At 35.6% G+C, this 26971-nt stretch overlaps 1 pseudogene; it reads right to left on the reverse strand.

Moving 5' to 3' along the window:
- Positions 1-11521: 11521 nt before the first annotated feature.
- On the reverse strand, positions 11522-14060 carry LOC101711250 (heat shock cognate 71 kDa protein pseudogene; annotated as a pseudogene).
- Positions 14061-26971: the final 12911 nt, after the last annotated feature.

Genomic DNA, 26971 nt, shown 5'->3' on the forward strand with positions numbered 1-26971 from the left:
AAATTCAGTAGTGTTGCAGGATAGAAAATCAATGCACAGAAATCAGTAGCATTCCTGTACAGCAATAATGAACCCACCAAGAAAGAAATTAGGGATACAATACCATTTACATTGTAAATAGCATCAAGAAAAATTAAATACTTAGGAGTTAACCTAACCAAGGAAGTGAAAGACCTCTATAACAAAAAACTACACTACTCTGAAAAAGGAGATAGGAAAGGACGTCAGAAATTGGAAAGATATCCACTCTTCCTGGATAAGCAGAACTGATATTATCAAAATAGTCATACTTCCAAAGCTGATATGCAGATTTAATGCAATTCCAATCAAAATACCAATGGCATTCCATATAGAACTAGAGAAAATAATCCTAAAATTCATATGGAACCAGAAGAGACCCAGAAGAGCACAAGCAATCCTGGGTAACAAGAGTAAAGCAGAAGCAACACAATCTTGGACTTCAAGTTATATTACTAAACTACAATGATAAAAACAGCATGATTGTTGGTACAAAAACAGACATATGGATCAATGGTACAGAATAGAGAACATAGAAACAACCCCATGTACATTCATCTATTTGATTTTTTTTTGTATTAAATTCTTTTATTGGTACATTGTAGGTATACAACACAATTACATTTCTCATTGAGAATTGTACCTTTATATAATGCATCTTGGTTCTTATTTTTCCCCATTCCTAGCCCTCCCTTCACGCCCTCCACCCTTCCCTATTTACAAAGACTTTATTTTCATTTTTTCCATTTCTCATCATTTTTTCCTTTCCCTTCTTTCCTTTCCCCTGTGCCTCCCACTACCTCTACCCCTTTGGACCTTTTCTTCCTATTTTACATTATCGATTATTCATTCTAATCATTGGTACATTTTAGGTATACAATATAATGACATTCATCATTGGAAATTTGCACCTTTACATAGTCTCTCTTGGTTCTTGTTTTTCACCCTTGCCCAGCCCTCCCTTCAACCCCTCCAGCCCTCAGTCTTGAGGACCAGTGGAACAGATTAGAAGATGCAGAAACAAAGCCAGACACACTCAGCCATCTCATCTTCGATAAAGGAGCCAAACACCCTCACTGGAGGAAAGATAGCCTCTTTAATAAATGGTGCTGGAAAACTTGGGCTTCAACTTGCCAAAGATTAAAACTAGACCTGTATCTCTCACCATGCACTAAACTAAAATCGAAATGGATTAAAGAGCTAAATATTAAAATAGAAACTCTGAACCAGTTGGAACAGAGGTTAGGTAGAACCCTTGAAGACATCGGTGTAGGAAAAGATTTTATGAACAAAACCTCAGTTGCCCGTGAACTAGCACAAACAATCAACAAATGGGATCTCTTCTTCTTAAAAAGCTTCTGCATAGCAAGAGAAACCACCAGCAGTGTGAAGAGACAATCCACAATGTGGGAAAAAAATCTTTACCCGCTCTTCCTCAGACAAAGGTCTACTATCTCGAATCTATAAAGAACTTAAAAAGATCAGACCTCCCAAATTTAAAGACCCAATCCAAAAATGGGCATCTGAAATGAACAGACATTTCTCAGACAAAGAAGTAGAAATAGCAAATAAATACATGAAAAAATGTTCAACGTCACTGGTCATTCGAGAGATGCAAATGAAAACAATGCTGAGATTCCACTTCACTCCACAAAGAATGGCTGCTATCATGAAATCAACCAATAACAAATGCTGGTGGGGCTGTGGGGAAAGAGGAACCCTGCTCCACTGCTGGTGGGAGTGTAGACTGGTGCAAGCACTGTGGAAATCAGTATGGAGATACCTCAAAGAACTAGGACTGGAAATCCCATTTGACCCTGCTATTCCCCTGCTGGGGATCTTCCCCAAAGAATTAAAAGAATCATACCACAGTGATATATATGCACCCATGTTCATAGCAGCGCAGTTTGTAATAGCTAAAACTTGGAAACAGCCCAAATGCCCATCAACTGGAGACTGGATAAAGAAAATGTGGGGTTTTTTAATAAAATGGAGTACTACTCAGCCATAAAAAATGAGAAATTAGAGACATTTATAGCTAAGTGGATGCACATTGAGGCAATACTCTTAAGTGAAATAAATAGGACACAGATGTGTAAACATCTATTTGATCTTTGACAAAGGGGCCAAAAACTTATGCTGGAGGAAAGATGTCTTCTTTAACAAATGGTGCTGGTTAAACTGGCTAGCTATACGCACAAGATTGAAGCTAGACCCATATATCTCACAATGTACTAAAGTAAAATCAAAATGGATTAAAGATCTAAATATTAAAGCAAATACTTAATCTGCAAGATAAAATAGGTAAATCTCTTGAATTCATAGGCATAGGCAAGGACTTTCTGAACAAAACCCTAATTGTGTAATGTAATTAACAAATGAGATAATAAGAAATTCAAAACTTCCGAACAGCAAAGGAAACAACCAAAAGATTGAAGAGGCAACCTACAGAATGGTAAAAAACATTTTGCCAACTATACCTCAGACAGAAGACTAATATCTAGAATGTATAAATAACTTTAAAAATTAGATCTCCCAAAATAAAAGACCCAATAAAAAGATGGGCAACTGAAATGAATAGACACTTCTCAGAAGAAGAAAGACAAATGGGCAGTAAGTACATGGATAAATGTTCAACATCTCTGGATAATAGAGAAATGCAAAGTAAAACAACACTGAGATTCCATCTTACTCTAGAAAGAATGGCTATCGTCAAGAAATCAAATAATGGCTGAGGATTTAGCTCAGTGATTCCGCCACCTGCCTCGCAAGCACAAGGTCCTGAGTTCAATCCCCGGTACCAAAAAAAAAAAAATTCAAATAATAACAAATATTGGCCAGGCTGTAGGGAAACTCTTACATTTTTATGGGAACATAAACTAGTGCAATTACTATGGAAATCAGTATGGATATTCTTCCAATAACTAAAACTAGAAATTCTATTCAACTCAGCTATTCCCCTTCTAGGTATCTTTCTAAAAGAATTAAAGACACTGTATTTTATTTTATGTTATTTTATTTTTTTGTACCAGGGATCAAACTCAGGACCTTGAGCTTGCAAGGAAGGTGCAGTGGTGCCACTGAGCTAACTCCCTGGCCCAAGACACCGTATTTTAGTGATACATGTATAGTCATATTTGTAGCAGCACAATTCATAATTGTTAAATCTTGGAGGTGGCCTATATGTACATCAACAGATCAATGGATAAAGATAAAATGTGGCACTTATACACAATGGGGTACTATTATACTGTAAAGAATGATAAGTTTGAGTCATTTGTAGAAAAATGGGTGCATCATCAGATAATCATTCAGTGAAATAAACAAATCCACAAGCCCAAATATGGCATGGTTATTCTTGTATGAGAAACCCATAATATAAATGAATAATAAAATAATATATAGGTAATAAGAAACAGGAGGTAAATCTTTTGCGAATGAGAAGGGGACCAAGAGATGGAGAGAAAAGGGAGGACAAGGAAGAGAAAGGGACATAAAATGAATTAAAATGTGTAATGTAAATGTTCCAACTCCCCCACAATAAATGTACTGCAAACAGTAATAAAAATTAAAATTTTAAAAACCTGGCATTGTTTGGCTCTAGAAGCTATGCTGTTAATACTTTTATAAAACTACCAATAGTTAAATCAAAACAAGTACACAAAGCATAGATGTCATATCTGGAAGAAAGTATATCTAAGACCCCTAGTGAATTCTGCTATATTGATTGCTCTCACTTTGACATAATAAAGAAAAACTGAGCAGTTTGCTTTTACAAATTATATTTATTTTGGAATTAACATAACAAAAAATCTAATATATTAATACATACTACAGTCAGGCATATTCTTTCAAGATAGAAGTAGAAAGGCGTAGTAACTTAACCTTTAGGAGGATGCCTGCAATGATCTATTAGGTGCTTTCTATGTGTGCATGTGCTCTCATTCCCCACAGGTTACCTGGGCCATCTTTGTGGGTAGGATGTGGTACAAAGGGTCTTTCCAATTCAAGCTCATGAATCTTCAGCCAGGGACACAGTATTCAAGCCTTAGAAGAGTAGAGAGCCTATATACAGCACTGCAGGGGGAACAAGTGCCATCAAGCTTTACACTTTCCGTGTTCTTAGAAAATTTTAATACATGCATATTGGGAGTACTGATTGAGTGCACAAGTGGCTCTGTTGTTCATATCCTTCTGGTATAGGTTTTTTATATATTCAAATCAGGATATCTTATATTGATCCTAAATGTGGTTGGTCCTCCTCTCCTACGCTATCCCTATATAGCTGTAGGTTTTACAAATAGATAAATTAACCCACCCAAATACTGATCCTGATTATATATAGTAACACTCAATGTAGGCAGCTCCTATGTAGTGGTACTCATAAGGTGATAAAGTATTGCGAGTAGAACTAGGATTTAAAATCACAATTCACACACACACACACACACACACACACACACAGAGACACCCACAGAGACACCCACTACCAAGAAGAAGTACAGTAGGATTCAGAAAATTAGGTAGATGGTATATAGGAAATAAAGAATGGAAAAGTTTGGCTTACATGAATTTGTGGATTGAAACTCATACTCACTATAGGTAGAAAATCAAACCTGAAATAAATAACAGTAATCCAAAAATATAATCAAAGTAATTTTTTTTTATACCAGGGAACAAACTCTGGACTTTGCTCTTGAAAGGCAGATGTGGCACCACTGAGCTAAATCCCTGGCCCTAATCCAGGTAATTTAAAGACCTTCAGGCTTAGAGTCAATGGTATAAAGAAAGGATCCTATGGGAATTTCAGCATAATTACTGGGGAGCTGTATCCCCAGTATGTTAGATAACTATTCCTCTGGGGTCCAGTTCTTATACAAAGCTTTACTTTGTGTACAAAAATTTTTGCTGTCTTTCTTTTCCTCAAAATAAATAGAAATATTTAATTGCCACATCTAGAAATCAAACTATTGGGACATCTTACTTAGCAACATGTTATGATTCTTCCGCACAAATAATCAGAAGCAGGCTGTATTATACAAAACAACATCTTTAGAAGGCTAATAATGAGTCTCAAAAACAAAGATAAGTACACAGCCAAAACACACCAATTAATAGTTGAGCAATCAACACCATGTACGAAACTTACCAAAAGCAATAAATATAAAAACTAACATCTGAATAAATAGTAAATATAGCAAATTAAAAATGACTTAAAATATTTGTAAGTATAAGCAATGTTCTCAAAGTGATAAGAGGTTCTTATATCCATAAGGAAGAAAAATGCTAATTTAAAACACAGCTAATTATAGGTCTTGGAAGATACATAAATGAAGGACAATCAAAATAGAACTATAATTCATGTACATAAATAGCATTATGGAATAGAAGAGAAAAACATGTATACCATAATATCTAACCAAAAGTTTCTTACATGACAGAACAGAGGAAAAAGAAATAGGAAGTTTGAGAAATAATAATAGACATGAAGTTTAGATACAAAATTTCTACATCCAAGTAGCAGGAAGTACAAAAAGAAAGGGCAGAAAAAATAGAAAGGAAGAAATTAGTAAATCAATCAATAGATAATAGAAAATAATTTCCCAAGGAATGATAAAAGATATTAATCTTCAGATGGAAAGAGACCACTAAGTGCTAAATAAACAAAAGAACACTCATATGTAAATATTTTGTGATAAAGTTTCTAAATATTAAGATTAAAAATTTAAAGGTTTTTGTTGAGAAGATAGAAGATGAAAGAAATTTCAGCAAGCAACAAAACCAATAAAGTTTGTAGTTAAACCCAAATATTTGTAGGTGCATAATGTCAAATTTTAAAATATTTATTTGGAACTAAACTCCCAGGAGAGCTCAACTTGGAAGAAAACAGGAAGAAAATTGTAAAGTTGTTCTGATTATCTATTACAAGGGAAGATACTAATGAAATCTAGATTGAGATTTTGTGTGTGTGTGCATGTGAGTGTGTGCCCGTGTGTGTGAGTGTGAATAGCAATCCAACGCATAGCAACAAGAAGAAGAAAGTAAATAAAAGAATAAAATGAAGAATTATCATTCCAGATAATAATAAGAAAAGACAAATGACAAGTACAAAACACCAACTTAGTACTTAGTGCAAACATATAACTACAATAAATATTAATTTATTAATTATTCCATTAAGAAAATACTCTGACAATGAATTTTTAAACTTTGTATTATGACATAATTCACAAATTTATAAAAGTTTCAAAATTTGTTGAATAATTCTGGCATTTATCTAGATTTCCCAAATGATAACACTTAGCCACTTTCATTTTCTCTCTCTTATTTTTTCTGAAATGTTGTAAAGTAAGGTGATGCTGGAATATCTTGGATGTCAGAAAGTAAAGAAATTCTCAAAGAATCATGGGAAAGATGAGTTGCAGATAGAATTATATTAGTTATCTTTGTACCACTATAGTGAAACACCTGAGGCAAATAAGTTATGAAGAGAAAGAGAAAAATGTTTATTTTGACTCATGTGTTTAGAGCTTTCAGCTCAAGACAAGGTGGTCACATTTCTTTGGGCCCCTGAAGAGGCAACATATCATGGCATGAATCTATGATACAGCAAACCACCTACCTCATGAGCCAAAAAGAAAAGAGAGATGAAAAGAAGAAGAAACTGGGGCTTGTGATCTACTTCAAAGGCAGGGCCCCAGTGAGCTAAGAATCTTCTAATAGGCACCATCTTTTAAAGGTACCACCACCTCCTAACAGTGCCACCTTGCAGACTAAGCCTTTAACATATAGACCTTCTTTGGGTGGCACTACACATACTGAAACCATAGCAAGGTGGTTTTATATAGCTATAGTACACTTTTAAAAATCAGGAACTTAACATTGATGCTACTTTATTATCTAATATGAAGGTCTTATTCAAATTTTACTGTTTGTCCAATGTATTCACCCTTTGTAAGATTGTCTAAGATTTTCTTTATATCATCTTAATGAAGTAGATAAGAGACAAAATGATATGATGAGTATTAAAAATGTGATTCCTTTATAAAGTTGTGACATATCCAAAATTACAGAGTTAATTAATAGCAGAATGACAGGCAGAATGCAAGTTTCCAAATATACTTCTAGTCCAGTGTGCCTAATTCTAACATTATGACAAAATAAGCAATTTACACCAGTTATGAATGATACTAACTGCTTTTCTATTTGTAGAGTGTTTCACCCACTGGAACACCTAGCCATAACATTAAAATCTATTTTTTTAAAAGCTGAGTGCAAAAAAGTTTATATATACTCCAAAGAGACAAAAATGAAATTGAAAATTCTCATAGGAAATGAATATTCTAACAATGTTAAAATGTGGGATATTAATTGTGACTAATATAGACTATCAGAATGTATACATCAGAATTATTTTCCTAAGAGAAAAAAATAGCATTTATTTCATGGATGCCACTATTATTACAAAGCTTTTATTCCTTTTTGAAATTGTTTTTTCAGACAATTTATGAGTCGCAGAAGAAAAATTTAAAAGACAATTTATAGTCATACATCATATACAACTGATGGGAAAAGTTTAATCAGTATACAGCAAGTACTTATGGTTATAAAAGCTACAGACATGGGAATTGATTCAGTGAAAATGATTAAAGTGCACAATTAATTCTGAGTAAATAAGCAAACAGCAAGACTGGGTGAGTGACAAACTGTGTTACAAGAAGTTGGCATAAGACCTAGCCAAGTACTAATGTGAGTAAGTGAAATGTTATGCTATGATGGTGTTTGGAAAGGGCAAGTGAGCTATAAAATACCTACAAACTGACCTTATATGAAATGAAAAATCCTGAAATTGATCTGTAAAGCAAGTAGGCTAGATGTTTTACCACTATTTTGTTGAACTTTCATAATATCATACCTGAAATGTAAGACCAATAAATGGAGTGTTGTACTTAATCAGTCTTAGAACATGATCTTTCTATCGATATTCTCATTGTGATGCCATTTGTTTTACTGGCCACATAGTTCAAAAATTTTTTTGATTTGTAAAAAAGCTATAGTCCAGGTCTCCTTTAGGGGTGATTAAAGTGTTTTGGAAGTAGACAGAGGTGACAGTTGCAAAACATCACAAAGGCACTAAATTTCACTGAATTCTACACTTTAAAAATGGTTATTTTTATGTTATATAAATTCCAGCTGAGTATTTTTTTAAAGCTACTACTTCCTGAACATCTGTGTTTCTGGTACTTTGGCCTTAATATATAGCGTCACAGCCTCCCAACACCCCTGATAAATGAACATTATTATTTCTCTATTCTAGATGAAGAATCTGAAGATTGGTGAGGCTGTTTTGCCCAAGGCAGTATAGTAGAGGAAATACAGTTTAAACAAATCTATCTAAATCTGACTCTGACTCCTGGGTTTGAACAATTATTAGAGAACTGCATAGAGGAAGTGGCTAGTCAGATATAAATCTTTGAAGCAACTTAATATGAAGAGAAGAATATGCCTCTTGAAAGTTTCCTCATCCACTGTCACAGAAAAGAGAACAAATGGGAGGGCTCCTCTGGAGGAAGATTTAATTGCTGCAACTGGGGTACAAAATAGTAATTTATTCATAAGGAAAAAGGTAAGAGAGCACTTGTTAATGTAGAATATTAGGTCAGAAAGTGACTGGTAAAAAGTCTGAGTTCATGCTAAATGACTGAGCTAAGAGTGCAGGAATCCTTTTTACCCTTTCCCTGACAACCAAAGGACCCCTGGAATCAGGGTAAAGATTGAACATGGGTGTCCAGGCCAAGTGTCAGGATCTATAATGACGAAAATGAAACTGATCATTATACTTGGTACCTCACCTCTAGGAACCACTTTTTCTAAATGGTCAGTTATTAAATTTCTCTTAGGGCAGGGAATCCATAAAGGGAGACTGCAAAACTTAGTTCTCTCCCTCTTTGTCCCCCACTGATTATTTACAGTGTTTGATTGAACAAAGCTATCTTGCTGACTTGAGGTTTTACTATCTGACATATTATACTGTAATCTAAAAATATTAAATAAAACTGTGAATGCAAAGAATAATTACTTTTCCATGTTTCAATTGTGAATATAATATTTTCTTAAATAATACAGATGGAATATATTCTTAAATTTCCTGCAAGGCAACACAGTACAGCAGAAAGTGCATAAGCCTTTGGAAAACATTATCTAAATTAAAAATTAGTGTTTATTTAGTAGCTGGGTGACTTTGAGCAAGTTACCTACCCTCTCTGAGCTTTAATTTCTTCTTTTGTAAAATGTAGCTGCTATCTGCCTCAGGGTTACCATTATTTTTTTCATTTTCTTTTTTAAATTAATTTTATTGGTACACTTCAGATATACATAATGATCACATTCATCAGAGAATTTGTACCTGTACATAACACATCTTGATTCTTTTTCCCCAATCCCCTCCCCTCCCTTCAACCCCTCTTCCACTCCTTATTTACAAAAGCTTTGTTTTCATTTTTTCCTTCCATTTTCTTTTTTCCTTTTCTTTCCTTCCTTTCCTCCTCCCCCCCTCCCTTGTTTCCCTTCCATTTGGACATTTTCCTCCTATTTCCCAGTAACTATTATACATTTTGATCCTTATTTACCCTTTCAGTTTCTCATACCAGAGAAGCAATGCAATATTTAAACATGTGGGTTCAATGAGTGTGGTCTCAAGGTGCATCCATTTACCTACCTAGAAATGTCTCAAGTTTATCCTTTTTATGGCAGAATAGTAATCCATTGTATAAAAGCCCACATCTTCTTTATCCATTCATCTGTTGATGGGCATTTGGGCTGTGTCCAACATTTAGCTATTACAAACTGTACCACTATAAACATGGGTGTGGGCCGGGGATTTAGCTCAGTGGCACCACACCTGCCTCGCAAGTTCAAAATCCTGAGTTCAATCCCTGGTACCAAAAACAACAACAACAACAAAAACATGGGTGTGCATATATCGCTGATCACTGTGGTATAATGCTTTTAATTGTTTTGGTAAGACATCTAGAAGTGGAATAGCTTGGTCAAATGGGACCTCCTATCCTAGTTTTTTGAGGAATCTCCACACTGATTTCTACAGTGGTTGCATCAGTCTACACTCCCACCAACAGTGGAGAAGGGTTCCTTTTTCCCCCACAGCCCCAACATCATTTGTTATTGGTTGATTTCTTTTCTTTTTTTCTTTCTTCCTTTATTTTTGGTACCAGGGATCAAACTCAGGACCTTGGGCTTGCGAGAGGCAGGCGTGGTGTCACTGACCTAAATCCCGGCCCTGATTTCTTGATAATAACCATCCTTTCTGGAGTAGGACAGTATCTCAGTGTTGTTTTAATTTACATCTCTTGAATGAGGATTGCCATTATTTTTAAATGACATTCTGTATCAGTATGCATACAACAATGTCTCATACATAGTCAATAAATGCTAGTTTCCTTTCTCTTTTTTTCTACAACAATAGTTTTAGAAAATGTCTTATTATATTGCAAGACCTTATCAAGAAAACAGAGAAAGTAGGAAAACAATGCTTCCAGTTTGGAGAAAAGCAGCCCTGATATCTAGGAGCTTACCTAACAAATTGATGTCTGGGTTGGAATTAAGAAGGGTGCATGATGGATAACACTGAGATTCTGTCTGCTTGCCCATATACCTTGGGGCCATATCTGTGCTCTGATGTTCTGACTGTCTCTCTCTGGAGCAGCTGCCCTAACTGCTCAAACAGCCTGAATAAGCAAGGAATTCTAGCTGGAGGCACTTAGTAAAATAACCAATTTTGTCTTTCCCCCCAAAGCAAGAAATAGGGGTTGGGAAAGGGTAGAGAGCTAGGTAAACGCTACATTGAGCACCCTCTTTCCCATTTAAAGCAAGGAAATCTGATTAAAGGAACTTCAAAGGTCATCTTGAAAGGAGAAATAAGCTTGCAAAGGAATAGCCTAAGAGGCTTTTGTTTAGGGTGAGGAATGCAGAAAGATGTTCCACTGATTCACTTAGGGAGATAGTTCTGGATGAAGCAAGGCTGCATCTTTTGAGGTGGTGGCTGTGATTACATGCATACACTGCCATACTTGGCTTATTTTTAATTTTTTGAGGAGCCACCATACAGTTTTTCTTACTGACTACATCATTTTATATTCCCACTAATAGTGCCCAAGTTCTTTTTGTTTTGGTTTGGTTTATTTTCATACTAGGGATTGGATGCAGGACTTTTACATTGAACTACGTCCCCAGCCCCTTTTTAAATTTTTAGGCAAGGTCCCATTAAGTTACTAAATTGCCAAAGCTGGAATCGAAGATGCAATCTTCCTTCCTAAGCTTCCCAGAGTGCTGAGATTACAGGCCTTTGCCACCACATCCAATTCAATTTCTTTTTTTTTTTTTTTTGGTACGGGGGATCAAACTACAGACCTTGTGCTTCCGAGGCAGGCGGCAGCACCACTGAGCCAAATCCCAGCCCCCTAATTCAATTTCTTTAATCCTCACCAGCACTCGTTATTTTCTGGGTTTTTGTCTTGCTTTGTTTTTATTTGGTTTGTTGTTGTTGTTGTTTGGTACCGGGGATCAAACTTGGGTCCTTGCGCTTGCACAGGCAGCAAAACCACTGAGCTAAATCCCTGGCCCTTGCTTTGTTTTTAGAATGGACATCTTCACTTGATCTTAGCCAAAAGGCCAAGAAGCGATTAGAATGGACATCTTAATGGGTATGCGATGATAACTTACGGTGGTTTTGATTTGCATTTTCCTGATTATGAATGAAGTTGCACATCTTTTCATATTTTCTTTTTTTATGGTGCCAATTTTAAATAATTTTATTGAAGACATTGCATTTCCACTTATAATACTGTGCTTATAAAGTGTAATGTTATCTTTTCCCTGTGCACATGTTCCATGTTCAAGTGTTGAGAATGCCCAATACTTTACTGTAGCAGTTAAACTTTAACAACTGCCACAGAATTTGCTACAAATTTAGGTCCTTCAATGTTTTATTGTGTGGAACAATGCTAAATCTATACTTAGTGTTGGCTTAATCAACCTCTTCAATGGTAGGTCCTGAGGAAGCACCACCAGAAGGAGGAGCTCCCCCACCGGGGAAGCCCCCAAGCATTGCTCCTGGCATGCCACCTGCACTCTGGTACAGCTTAGTACTGATGGGATTGTAGACTTTCTCCAGCTCCTTCTGCTGATGTTCAAATTCTTCCTTCTCTGCAGTCTGATTCTTATCCACCCAGTTGATGATTTCATTACACTTATCAAGAATCTTCTGTTTATCTTCATCATTGATCTTGCCCTGAAGTTTCTCATCTTCAACATTTGCTTTCATATTGAAAGCATAGGACTCCAGTGAATTCTTGGAGGACACCTTATCCCTGCTTCTCATCTTCAGCTTTGTACTTCTCTGCTTCCTGGACCATACGCTCTATGTCCTCCTTGCTCAAATGGCCCTTGTCATTGGTGATGGTAATCTTGTTCTCTTTCCCTGTACTCTTGTCAACAGCAGAGACATCGAGTATGCCATTGGCATCAATATCTAAGGTGACCTCAATCTGAGGAACACTAGGGGGTGTAGGAGGTATGCCTGTGAGTTCAAACTTGCCAAGCAGGTTGTTATCTTTAGTCATGGCACGCTCGCCTTCATATACCTGAAGAAGCACACCAGGCTGGTTGTCAGAGTAGGCAGTGAAGGTCTGTGTCTGTTTGGTAGGAACGCTAGTATTGCATTTGATGAGGACTGGCATGACTCCACCAGCAGTTTCAATACCAAGGGAAAGAGAAGTGACATCCAAGAGCAGCAAATCTTTAACATTTTCAGACTTGTCTCCAGACAGAATGGCTGCCTGAACAGCTGCACCATAAGCAACAGCCTCATCAGGGTTGATGCTCTTATTCAATTCTTTTCCACTGAAGAAATATTGTAGAAGCTTCTGGATCTTAGGGATATGGGTAGAACCACCCACCAGGACAATCTCATGGATTTGTGACTTGTCCAGTTTGGCATCTTGAAGAGCCTTCTCCACAGGGTCCAGAGTGCTATGGAACAGGTCAGCATCCAACTTTTCAAATTGAGCATGAGTAATGGAAGTATAGAAGTCAATTGCTTCATAGAGGGACTCAATCTCAATACTGGCTTGGGTGCTGGAAGAGGGGGTTCTCTTAGCTCATTCACATGCAGTACGGAGATGGCAGACAGCTCTCTTGTTCTCACTGATGTCTTTCTTATGCTTGCGCTTGAACTCAGCAATAAAATGGTTGACCATTCGGTTGTAAAAGTCTGCTCCACCTAAGTGGATGTCTCCAGCTGTAGATTTCACCTCGAAGATTCCATCTTCAATAGTGAGGATTGGCACATCAAAAGTGCCACCTCCTAAACCAAAAATCAGCATATTTCTTTCACCTCCAACCTTTTTGTCTAAGCCATAAGCAACAGCAGCAGCTGTTGGCTCATTGATAATTCTAAGTACATTCAGACCAGCAATAGTTCCAGCATCTTTGGTTGCTTGAAGCTGACAGTTATTAAAGTAAGCTGGCATAGTGACCACAGTGTTGGTAACAGTCTTCCCAAGATAAACTTCGGCAATTTCCTTCATCTTTGTCAGCACCATAGAAGATACTTCTTCTGGATAGAAGCTCTTTGTCTCTCCTTTGTATTCGACCTGAACCTTGGGTCTGCCTGCATCATTCACCACCATGAAGGGCCAATGCTTCATATCAGACTGGACTACAGCATCATCAAATCTTCGTCCAATCAGATGCTTGGCATCAAAAACTGTGTTGGTGTGGTTCATTCCAACTTGATTTTTTGCAGCATCTCCAATCAGTTGTTCAGTGTTGGTGAAAGTGACATAATTTGAGGTGTTTCAGTTTCCCTAATCATAGGCGATTATCTCCACCTTCCCATGCTGGAAGACATCCATACAAGGAGTAGGTGGTGCCAAGATCAATGCCAACTGCAGGTCCCTTCGACATGGTTGCTTGAGTGTAGGCCTGGTTCTACTGGCAAAGAAATCACACAAACACCTCCAAAGCTCCTGGCATGTTCAATGAGACTATTCATATTTTCATTGGCCATTTGTATATCTTCTTTGGAGACCTATCTATACAATTTCTTTGTTCATTTTAAATCAAGGTATTTGTTTTTGTGGTTGTTGTTGAGTTGAAGGAGTTCTTTACATGTTCTGGATATTAAACCCTTGTCTTAGTCTGTTTTGTGCTGGTACAACAGAATATTTTAGATTGGATAATTTGTGAACAGAAATTTATTTTCACAGTTGTGGAGGGTGGGATGTCTGAGATGGAGGCCCTGGGCTCTCCTTTCTGTTCCATTGGTTCATATGTCTGTTTTTATGTTAGTACCATTTTGTTTCTGTTACTTTAGATTTGCAATATGTTTTGAAATCAAGAAATTTGAGACCTCTAACTTTGTATGTTCTCAATATTTTTTGGCTATTTAAGGTCTTTTGAGGTTCTATGTGAAGTTTAAGATTATTTTTCTATTTTGGCCAAAAACCCCCGCACCTTTAGGATTGATAGGGCTACATTGAATCTGAATATAACATGAGGTAATATGAATATTTTAACAGAATTATATCTTCCAATCTGTGAACACAGGACATTTTTCCATTTATTTGTGTATTCTTCAACTGATTTTTTATTAATGTTTTACAGTTTTCAGTGTACCAGTCTTTCAGCTCCTTAATTTATTTCTAAGTATTTTGTTTTATTGATGCTTTTGTAAATGAGATTATTTCTTAATTTCCTTTTCAGATAATTTATTACTAATGTAGAGAAATACAACTGGTTTTGGTATGTTAATTTTGTATTCGGTGACTATTGAATGCATTTGCTAGTTGTGTTTTTCTTTTTTGTGGAGTTTAAAGTTTTTTTTCTTTTTTTAACATATGAGACTATGTCATCTGTGAACAGAAAGTTTTCACTTCTTCCTTTTCTTTTTCTTTTTTTTTACCTACTTGCTCTGGCCAGAAATTTCAGTACTATATTGAATAAAATCAAAGTTAGCCTCCTTGTCATGTCCAAGATCTTAGAGAAAAATTTTCAACTTTTCACTATTGAATATAATGTTACCCAAGGGTTTGTCATGTGTAATCCTGATTATACTGAGGTAGTTTTCTCCTACATCTATTTTATTGAGTGTTAAAATTGAAAGACTGATGAATTTTGTCAAATACTTTTTTTGTATTGTGAAGACAATTTAATTTTTTTCATTTGTACTTTTCATGTGGTATGTTGCATGGATTGATTTTTTTATATTAATACATCCTTGCAACAGAGATAAATCCTACTTGGTTAAGATGTATAATTCTTTTAACATGCTGTTGAATTTGGTGTGTAATTATTTTGTTGAGTATTTTCAAATCAATATTCATCAAGGATATTGATTTATAGTTTTCTTATAATATTTTCATCTCACTTTGGTATCAAGATAATGTTGGCCTCACAAAATGAATTGGGAAGAGGTTCTTCTTCACTTTTTTGGAAGAGTCTCAACCAGCATTTTTCAAATTAAAGAAATAGAATATTATAAACAGTATCAAAGTGAATTATCATGATGCTTAGTTTTGATTGTCAACTTGATTGGCTTGAGCAATGCCTAGGAGATTATTAAAGCCTACGTGTGTGTGTGTGTGTGTGTGTGTGTGTGTGTGTGTGTGTTTGGCTGGGTCATGGTGGCATGACCTTGGGGTCTGTATCTGCTCCCCCTTGTCCCTTCCTCTCTGGCTCTTTCCCTTTCTCCCTGCTTCCTGGCTGCCATAAGGTGAGCATATTTCCTCTGCCATGCACTTCCGCCATGATAGTTCTGCCTTAGAACCATCCAACCATGCACTAAAACCTCTAAAATCATGAGCCAAAATAAGCCACTTCCTCCTGCAAGTTGTACACAATATACATATCAGGTGTTTTGTCACAGCAATGGAATGACCAATATGTTACATACATGAAAAATTATTTTATGAAATTTTTGTTTTAGTTTTATAAACATACATATATCCATATATGTGTGTATATATGTTAGGTAATAATGTGTAAAGTATTTCATTACTGTGGGTTGTGGTTTTTAAAAGTTAGACTGGTATAAGATAATCATAGTAATGTCATTTTACTGCCAAACTTTGATTTAGGAATAGGTAAGTGATTCGATTTTGGACAATGAGACATAAGAGAAGTCTATTAACTGGAGAAGTTATCTCTTTGTGGTGACAAAGAATAGAAAGACTCCTTTGCTCTTATTAAGGATTTAGATATTTTTGGTAAATAATATTTGGAGTTGATATATCCATAATGTGAACATGTGGAAAGTAACCAACTTTCTAAGGACAGCAGATGGTAATGTTATAATGTACCTGGGTTCTAATGACATTTGTGAGTCTTTCAAGCAACCACTCTTGGAAATATACTATCTTCTAGATTTTCTATTATATAAAAAGAAATAAATGTGCTTCCTTATTATTTAGCTACTGTTTTAGTCAGAAGCTGCTGGATTGATTTCTCATGGTCCCTTACTATTTTTAAGAAATCTCTGTTTTCATGGTCCTTAACTGCAATTCTATCTTCTATATCTGATATTCTATCTTCAGATTCCCTTAATCTGTGCTGCATGCTTTCAATGGAGTTTTTAATCTCCTGAATATCTGTTTGAATCTGTTTCATGGATTCCATTTCTTATGTTGGGTGATCATGGTTTCCATTTCTTTCTTATGCTGGGCATTCATGGCTTCCAGCATGTTTCTGAGCTCATTTTTTTTTTTTTATCTGTTTCTGTTCTAGAGCATCTAATCATGTCTTTCACTCTGCTAGCCATCTCTGTAGTTATCTGGGAGATTATTTCTACTTTGAATTTTTCTAGAGCCTCATTCATCTGTTTTGTTACTTCCTGTGCTATCAGTTCAGGGTGTCCAGGTGGTTGATTATCAGACTTCTCCACCTTGTTTCCCCCAGAATTTGCCTTTTGTGGGGTGGAAGTCTGAGTTTGTGCCTTGCTTAAATGTCTTCTCATTTTTGTTTTTGGTACTGTCCTTGGTTTAGTTCCTGGGTTGATATTTTGAAGTTGCTCATTGTAAGTATCTCTTTTGATGTATTTAGAACACTTATGGAATGATTGCTTCTCAGACGTGTCTTCCAGGTATAGCTGGTCTTTAGATTTTGAGTCTCTAATGGCTCTGAGACTATCTCATTTTCATTATACCAGGAAGGACAACTGATTAGATCAATCACAACACCTTAGCCCAAGTGATACAATCAGCGACACAATACCATCAAGTACCTCTTAGGAAATGACAATTTGTGGTAGTTATTAACTTATCACCTTCAAATGTGTGAATTAAATCAAGATCAAGGACCAACACAACATATGTTTATAATGAATAAACTCTTCAAAATAGCAACTTTACCCTTTGGGATGGGGAGTTAGAAGGAGTTGGGGAGGGAGGAATAGGTAGGTAGAGGAATAGGGGAAGGTTAGCAGTGAGGCCAGATGGCACAGGCAAGAGAAGAAAAGAAAAATGAAGAAGAAATATGAATTAGGGCCAGAACAGGAACACAAAGGGAGATGAAGAACAATGTGGGAGAGCAAAGGAGCGAGGGAGAGAGAGAGAAAGAAAAGAGAAAAAGAAAAAAGAAAAACTAAGTTTTAAAAGAGTAGAAAAAGAAGAAAAAAATTAAAAATAAGAGCAAAAAACTAGTGGTAATTTTGAAAATAACAAATAAAAGAAAAATGAAGGGCCTCCTTCAGGGTATGTCTCTGCTGTCACAGTAGACAACGTGGGCAGTAGTGTGCAGTTATAAGTCAATGAGTCTCAGTAAGCCAGTCATAGACCCATGAGATTCAGGCAGATTTCTGGCTGCAAGTCCCAAGTTGAACTCCCTATCCTCCTGCAGGATTGAACTGTGCAAGGTTATATTGCAGGTTCCAGCTGTCTTTCCCCTGAAAATAGTCCAGGTTCAAGTGGGAGGTGATGACCCCTCCAACTTACCAAGTACAGTGGTCTGGTATGCCTTTATTGCAGAGATTCTCTTCACTTTTCCAGTGGGCTTCAGTTTTCATCAGGGAGCCTGAGAGAGGCCCTCTCTCTGTTGTTCACTTCTGCAGCTCAGGACAATGGCCTTTATGTCCTCCTATGCCTCTGTAGTGTGGAACCAGGTAGCTGCACAGCCAAGAGGCCAGAGGCAGGGGTTGGGGTGGTGGTGGTGGTGGTGTCTGTTGTTGCAGGTGCCCTGCATGGCTAAGCTGGCGGCTGGTGGGTGTGCCCGGGCAGTCTTCACAGTCTCCTTTATTGTTTTAGTCAGGGTTGCAAAGGAATAGATTTAATACAGGATACAGGATAATTTATAAGGTTATTGTATAATATTCATGCAAAAAGTCAAATGCAGAGGAGTGCAAGAGATCTACCCATGCACTAGAGACCCAAAGAATCCAGCCAAGGGCCTGGATCCCACAGCAATGTCCTGCACAAGTCCAGCTGAAGACCTAAAGTCCAAGGCAATGTCCTCCATGAGTCTAGCCAGTGGCCTAGAGCCTATGGCAATGTCTCATGCTTGTCTCTATCAAGGATCTTCACCCAGAAGGCCCAAAGGCCAGTAGTGGAAGCTATAAAGCCTGTCCTGGTGGGGTGAAGGATTTGTGTGACCTGGCTGAGGAATGTACACTGGAGCCAGGAAGTGATGCTCAAGGTGAAGATCAGGGCTCCTCTGATGAGAATAGCAGCCATTCCCAGCAACAGCAAGGCCCTGAGCTCCTCCAACCAACAGCCAAGTTTGCATCAGGAAAACTTGCCATGGAAAGCTTCTCCAAGAAAGTCAACAGCCACAATCTTTCCCTCCGATTCTTTTTTTTTCTGAAATTCTTTTATTTGTACATTTTACGTATACAATACATTTACATTTATTATTGGGTGCTTGTGCCTGTACATGATGTATCTTGGTTCTTACTTTTTCCCCATTACCTGTGCGCCCTTCACCCCTCCACCCTTCCCTATTTACATAGACTTCATTTCCATTTTTTTTCTTTTCTCATATAATTTTTCCTTTCCATTCTTTCCTTTCCCCATCTCCTCCCACCACCCCTACCCCTTTGGACCTTTTCCTATTTCAAAGTATCAATTATTCATTATTAATCTTTGTAATTCTTATTTATATTTTCAGTTTCTCACACTAGAGAAACTATTCGGTATTTACACATGTGTGTCCTATTTATTTCACTTAAGAGTATGGCCTCAATATGCATCCATTTAGCTATAAATGACTCTAGTTTCTCGTTCTTTATGGCTGAGTAGTACTCCATTTTATAAGAAAAACCACATCTTCTTCATCCAGTTTCCAGTTGATGGGCACTTGGGCTGTTTCCAAGCTTTAGGTATTACAAACCATGCCGCTATAAACATGGGTGCACATATATCTCTGTGATATGATTCTTTCAATTCTTTTGGGAAGATCCCAGCAGGGGAATAGCTGGGTCAAATGGGACCTCTAGCCCTAGTTCTTTGAGGTATCTCCACACTGATTTCCATAGTGGTCGCACCACTCTGCACTCCCACCAACAATGGAGAAGGGTTCCTTTCTCTCCACACCCCCGCCAGCATTTGTTATTGGTTGATTTCTTGATAGCTCCAATTCTTTTTTTATGCTATTGGAAACAGTCCTCAGGTGGGTCTTCCACACCCAGACCACAATGATTCAGTTTAGCTGCACGTTCCAAGTTGACCATTAGTTAGTTAATCCACCACAGCTACTTTAATTAGATCTTCTTTAATTGCTTCATTTGTGTTAAGTGCCTCAAAAATACAGATATTTTATTTCTGTTTATCTTTCCTATAGCATCTTGTACATATTTGGTGATCAGGAAAATTTAAAAGCTGAATTTGATCTTATTGTAATCAACAAGAACAGGATGCCAAAGCAGGTGACTCTGAAATTTCATAACATCTGTTGTAATATTTTCAACTGAAAATCAAATCAACCTTATTTTAGAAAAATATATCTCTAGTACAAATATTCAGTTTTGCCTATGCAGAAAGTTAAATTTGCATCAAAATTATTAATTGAGGACCTACTGTGTTAAGTTGATTGAAAGCAATTATAAATTACCTAAAACAGTCCTTAACCTAAAATTAATCTTTATTGTTGGCCAACCAAATAGACTTGATGTTTAACCACTATAAGCATAGTCTAGAATTGTCTCTGGCACTAGAATGTGTTTAATAAGTTTTTGAATTAATATATAATAAAGTTTCAAATATAATTATGTATCAAATTATGTATTTGATGCATAATTTAAATAATGGTAGTAGATATAGTTAATTATTCACTTTCTCACTTCTTTCTTTTTGTCATCTGCATTTATACTCATCTCTGTATTTCAAGTTTCTTTCAATATGCGTATCAATCTGTATTGTTTGGTCAATCTGTATTGTTTGCTATTATGTGTGCCTGGATGAATGAAGAGGGTTTTTTTTAGCCGAACAGTATATAAAGAGTTAATCTCTTATGACTTCTAATTCTACAATAAAGAAATCAAGTTTTACAGGAATTTAACAATTTTTCTAGGTATGCAGGTAGATGGTGGCATCATATAAACTGGTCTATTAATATTCAAATAACAGGTGAAGCCGCGAGTAGTGGTGCATGCCTGTAATCCCAGCAGTTAGAAGGTTGAAGCAGGAGGATCACTGAGAGTTTGAGTCCAGCCTGGGCTACATAGTGAGTTCAAGACCAGCCTGCACTACAAAGTGAGAACCTGCCTCTAAACAAACAAACAAAAAATAAATAAATAAAATAAAAAATACTAATGTGAAATAGCTATGAGATTGAAAGATATCACCCTCTGCCTTTAAAAACATTTTTACATTACCAAAAACATAGTAGCCATAATCAAAAATAAAATTCCTTAATTCCATAGATAGTACCAACAATTAAACTATAGCTACTGAAAATTTAGATAATTACTAGATTATTAAAGTTCATTTAGAGACAGACAGTAACTTTATGGACATCCAGTATAGGGGAAGATAAGAATGTTTACCTTATTCCATTTTATTGCCCCTTTGTTCCTAATTACATTTGGTTGGCCAAGAAGCAGGTGGCTGAAGCCAAGTATTGATTTCTAAATTCTTGCCAAGCTACTATGAACTGCAATTAAAGTCAACCTTACACATTTTGAATGACTCAAACTATAAAACATCTGAAATGGAATTGTGTATGGAATAATATCCATTATTTGGTGTTGTGATAAACCATTTTTACTTTTTAAAAATTTGAGAGGCTCACACACAGAAAAGAAAGCCACTGAATTTTGTGAATATAATGCTTCTTCAGAGTTTGCCCAGAGCATCTTGTATCACATCATGAATTGCACAGAGAAATTCAAGTGTTGATCTACCATATCCCTAGGTGCCTCCTGAAAATGTCAGATATTTCAAGAAACTACATCAGCAAGAATATAATTATTCAAAAAATAATTATCTTTGGTTTACTATAACACAACATCCTCATGGTATGCAATTCATTGCAGTTGCTATTTGCTCAGAATTTCCAGATGAGCCCCTATGAAGTGGAGTATCTGCCCTTTCCTTGGCTCAACTATTTCCTGCTGTCTTGAAAGTCCTTTTCATTCTGTATTCTCAATGTATTTCTCTTTCATCTTTCACTGCTAAGTAGGTGAAATGGCACCTTCATCTGTATGCTATACAAACTATTAATGAGTAAAAGCATATGGCCTATATCTCTGAAAACAGCATAGAAATTATCAGGGAAACAGAATAACATGTGCTTGGAAACATATAGTCTCTGGAATCCAATACATTGGCTTTTGAAGTCCAGCTTTGTTATCTATTAGCCAGGTGATCTTGGGTAAATGATTTAATAACTGTCACTGAATCTTATTTTCTTCATTTTCAAATTGGGAATAAAGCACCTATCTCCTAGGACTGTTTAGTAACAAAGTCAATTTACATTCTGGTTCAAGTTCCTTATCTCCTTTCAAATTAGCACCAAAACTCCATGAACTGAGAGCCAGTTGTTAGACCACACTTTTGGGGTACCACTTCCTTGATAAATTTTCTAAGTCTGGGGATTTGGGGCTTTTGGGTGTTTATCTTTGTACTCTGTCCATTTTTTCCTCCTCTCCTTTAATTTAATGGTCACCACTTCAGAACATTTACAACAGTAAATTCTGTCAAAAAGAAAACACTACTCATTTGATCGATAATTTGTCCGAAAGAACCCAATTTTATTTCCTGCTGCAGCTTTTTTCTCACCACTATAAATGGCTTCTTGCCGTTATACTTTTCAATCCCTCAAGGTTCCAAATTATAGGAATTATTATAGGAAGAGAGGCTGAAAGCACCTCTGTTCGTCCATTTATATTTCCTCCCATTTCTGTAGTCTGATTTTCTTATGGAGCTTTTCTAAAAACTGTAAGAAGGAACCAGAATATGGCAACTTCCAAAATTTCCTGTCATTTTTCTTTTTTAAAAATCGAGACGTTAGTACATCTTTATGTTGTATATTATGATAATTTGATTCATTTATATAATGTATAATGATCTAATCAGAGTAATAAGCTCTTCTATTTCTTCAAACATTAAACATTTTGTGTCAGAAATTTCACTCTTCTTATTTTGACATATACCATAGACTGTTGTAACCAATAGTTACTCTTCTGTGGTACGGAACACCAGAACTAATTTCTCCTGTCTGTGTTTGGTGCTTCTTACCTAACTTCTTTCTATCCCCTCTCCCTCCTGCTCTTTCTAATAACCATTATTTTCTTCCATTTTCTATGAAATCAACTATTTCGTTTCTACACATGAGTGAAAATATGATATTTGTCTTGCTGTGTCTGGCTTATTTCATGTAACATAATGACCTTCAGTGCCACCCATCCTCCTGCAAATGACAGGATTTCATTCTTCTTTATGGCTGAGCAATATATCATTGTGTATATATACACCACATTTGCCTTATCTATTCATGCACTGATGGACACCTTCCTATCATTTTGTTAGCATTACATCCTTAGTTGACACTTGGTTTACACCAAGTAGTTTGTGCTAAAAACAAACTTTAGCTGTTCTATTATTTTGCCACTGTTATATTCAACTATGCCTGGCAAATAGAAAGCATTTTAAGTTATTCTAGATAATCAATATATCAACATATAACTTAGGAAACAACAAAAATGAGAAATGAAGAAGAATCACTACAGTACAAGTGTTTAGTATATAAAGGAAACTGATTACTACATAATGACTGCTTCATTAAATATCAGCCAAGATAAACATTGTTTTTATTCTATAGATTAGGAAATGAAAAGGCATGCTAATGATAGGTAACACAGCTGATTAACGTTAAGCTGGAATTTGAATTAAAGTCTACCTCCAAAGCCCATGTTTATTTATGTGACACTGCCTGTTAATCATATTATGGTGTGATTTCTGCATTAAGTGGGAAATTGAACTGGATTTCCTTCCTAATTCTGAGAAATTACAAGGATATTTTGACATAAAGAAAAATTCAGATCAGTGGTGATTTTCACAACTTATAAATATATAGAGGTAAGAATCATTTTGTCTGAATACCCTTGAATAATACCCAGTACAGCAACATGTACAAATGAAATTAATAACCATATGTGATGATGATATGTCAAACATTGACTCTAAGCTGATAAAAAGCAGACATGTGGGGCTGGGGATTTAGCTCAGTGGTGCCGCCACCTGCCTCACAAGTGCAAGGTTCCAAGTTCAATCCTGGGTACCAAAAAGAAAAAAAAGACATGTATGATAATTAATTTTTGTTTTATCATTATTTATATAATAATCAATACAAATTTAATTTACATTTATTGTGATCAGAATGCAAGGTTTTATTTATAGCAAAATTTGTATTTGTACTTTGAATAAGGTAGATTTCATAGAATAAATATAACACACTTTAACTTTAATGTAAAAATCACATACTATGTTTAAGTGCATGAGACAAATGGATTATGGCATGATAATTCATTTCAGCCCACTATTTTTACAAATCAGTACATAGAAATAACTAAGCTATTATCATCAGTATAAATGAAATTGTCTTATTAATGTCTGGTTAAATCATGACATGGAAGCCTTTCCAAAAAGTTAGGAGCTACAGATTATATTGCCATCCAAATTATATCATAAGCAATAAATTCTTTTCACACACATAGCAAACTAAATGAGAGGGAATAAGAGTGCATTATTCTTTATGAAATAAAGAAATTTCATTTCATTTCAGCCAATAGCAAAAAATGTTTAAAAACATTTCATGTTAAATGAAGCAAAATCAGATTATATGAAGTCAAGTGAGTCATTTCATATAGTTGATACTTTTACTTGCTTCAATATAGCTTATCTTTTCTATAACCTCCATCATTTTAAGGCACTGATTGATGCATGCCTCCTTTGGCAAAGGTATTGAGAAATGTATAATAATTGGTGTTTTACAAGATATAAGGTTCCTATTGGGAATTACTTCTTCACAGATGAAGGGCTTTTTTCCATTGAGGGTTTTATGCCATAATTAGAAAAATGATGGCCTAAACCCTAGTGGAAATATTGTAGTTTAATTGGTATTCATTTGTGTTAGACAAGTCCATAGAGAAAACTAGGAGGTGCTTTTTATTGAAGTTAAATTGTTAACTGTGGAATCAACTAAATCACATTTTCACTTAAATATCTGAAATGACTGGACAATTTAGTTACATTTTTAAAAAGACAGTCATCTGATATAACTGAACAATCCTTTAGGACAAAATATTTCAAAACCTTTTAGATGAAAATGTAGGCTCAGGTAAACTTGGTGAAGTAGTGGAATAATTTAAGTTTACTTAACATTACTTTCTTCTAAAAATGCATGTATGTTGGCAAATATCTCAAGCTGAAATAGTAAGTTTTGTATTTTGAGTTTCTTTTTTAGCAAAAGCATTTGACTCAATGGCAGATGAGCCAGGCTCAAAGCCTGATACTGGCAATAAGATTATGCTTGAACTTCTCATTTAAAATATAAAAATAATAGTATTTGCTGTTTACCTATCTCCTAACTGTTCCTGACAGGGTAAATACCATATTTCAAATTAATTCAAATGATTTATTGAGTATCACTTGCTTTGTGAGCTGGAATTTTTAGTGCAGGTAAGTTAGTATGCAGTTTCTTTGTCTTTATAAATAATCCAAATGACCTGAAAATCCAAAATTTCACCATAAAAACTTTATCTTCTAGACTACCTGTTATACATGAAAGTAACAAAAACTCCTTCATCATATGTTTCCAAATTTAAAAAGATTTGAAATATATTATTACATCAGCATATGGTTTTAAACAATTTTTTCACTGTTGATGTTGAATAAACTTTCATTGACTATATGTATAGATTTTTAGTAACAAACGCTAATAAAATGTGGATTATTTATCCTGGGTTGACTAATATTCTAAATGATTAGGTAACTGATAAATACTATTCATCTCACACAGACATAGAAAGGTTGATACACTGTAGATAGGGAATTGGGACTTTAGAGATAAAAATTCAGGGAGTCTTTTGGTGGATTTTTCTGGGTGCTCTATGTAGAGGATGATGTCCTCTGCAAATAATAATAATTTGACTTCCTTAATTATAATCAAATTAATTATAATCAAATTTTAATTAATAATCAAAAAAATAAATATTGTACATAGGAATTAAGCTGAGGAAGTGAAAGACCTCTACAACAAAAATTACACTACTCTGAAAAAGGAGATTGAAGAAGACATCAGAAAATGGAAAGATATCATCTGTTTCTGGATAAGCAGAACCAATATTGTCAAAACGTCCATACTTACAAAACTGTTATACAGATTTGACACAAAACCAATCAAAATATCAACAGCATCCTTCACAGAACTAGAGAAAACAATCTAAAATTAATATGGATCTAGAAGAGATCCAGAATAGCAAAAGCAATCCTGGGCAACAAAAGCAAAGCAGGAGACATTATTATCCTGGATTTCATGTTACATTATAAAGTTACAATTATAAAAACAGCATGGTACTGGCACAGAAACAGACACATGAATCAGTGGAACAGAATAAAGGGTACAGAATCAACCCCAGACACATTCAACTATCTGTCTTTGACAAAGGGCTCAATGGAGAAAAGATAGCCTCTTTAACAAATGGTTCTGAGAAAACTGGCTATCTTCATGTGAAGATTGAAGCTAGACTCATTACTCACTCTGTACTAATATAAAATCAAAATGAATCAAAAATCTAAATGTTAAAACAGAAAAACATCTGCTGGGAGATAAAACAGGTAAAACTATTGTAGACATAGGCATAGGGAAGGGCTTTCTGAACAGAACCCCAATTGCACAAGAAATAACACCAAAAACAACAAATGGGATCATACCAAATTAAAAAGCTTCTGCACAGCAAAGGAAACAGTGAAGAGACAACCTACAGAATGGGAAAAATGTTTGCCAGCTATTCCTCAGACTGAGGACTAATGTCTAGAATAAAGAACTGAATAAATTAGACTCCCCCAGAATAAAAGACCCAATCAAAAATGAATAATTGAAATGAATAGAGACTTCTCAGAAGAAATACAAATGTTCGATAAATACATGAAAAAATATTCAACATCTGTGTCCAACAGAAATGGAAATTAAAACAAAACTGAGATTCCATCTTACTCAATAAGAATGGCTATGATCAAGCAATCAAATAATAATAAATGCTGGGGAGGCTGTGGGGAAAAAGCAAAACGGAATTGTTGGTGGGAATGAAAACTAGCCTAGCCACTATGGAAATTAGTATGGAGAGTCCTAAGAAAATTAAAAATACAAATTCCATTCAACCCACCTATTCCCCTTCTAGATAAACTCCAAAAGGAGCTACAGCCATCATATTAGTGATTCATGCATA

Source organism: Heterocephalus glaber, unplaced genomic scaffold, assembly GCF_053883595.1.
Source record: "Heterocephalus glaber isolate CG9 unplaced genomic scaffold, H.glaber_assembly_v1.0 deba00001613, whole genome shotgun sequence".
NCBI lineage: Eukaryota > Metazoa > Chordata > Mammalia > Rodentia > Bathyergidae > Heterocephalus > Heterocephalus glaber.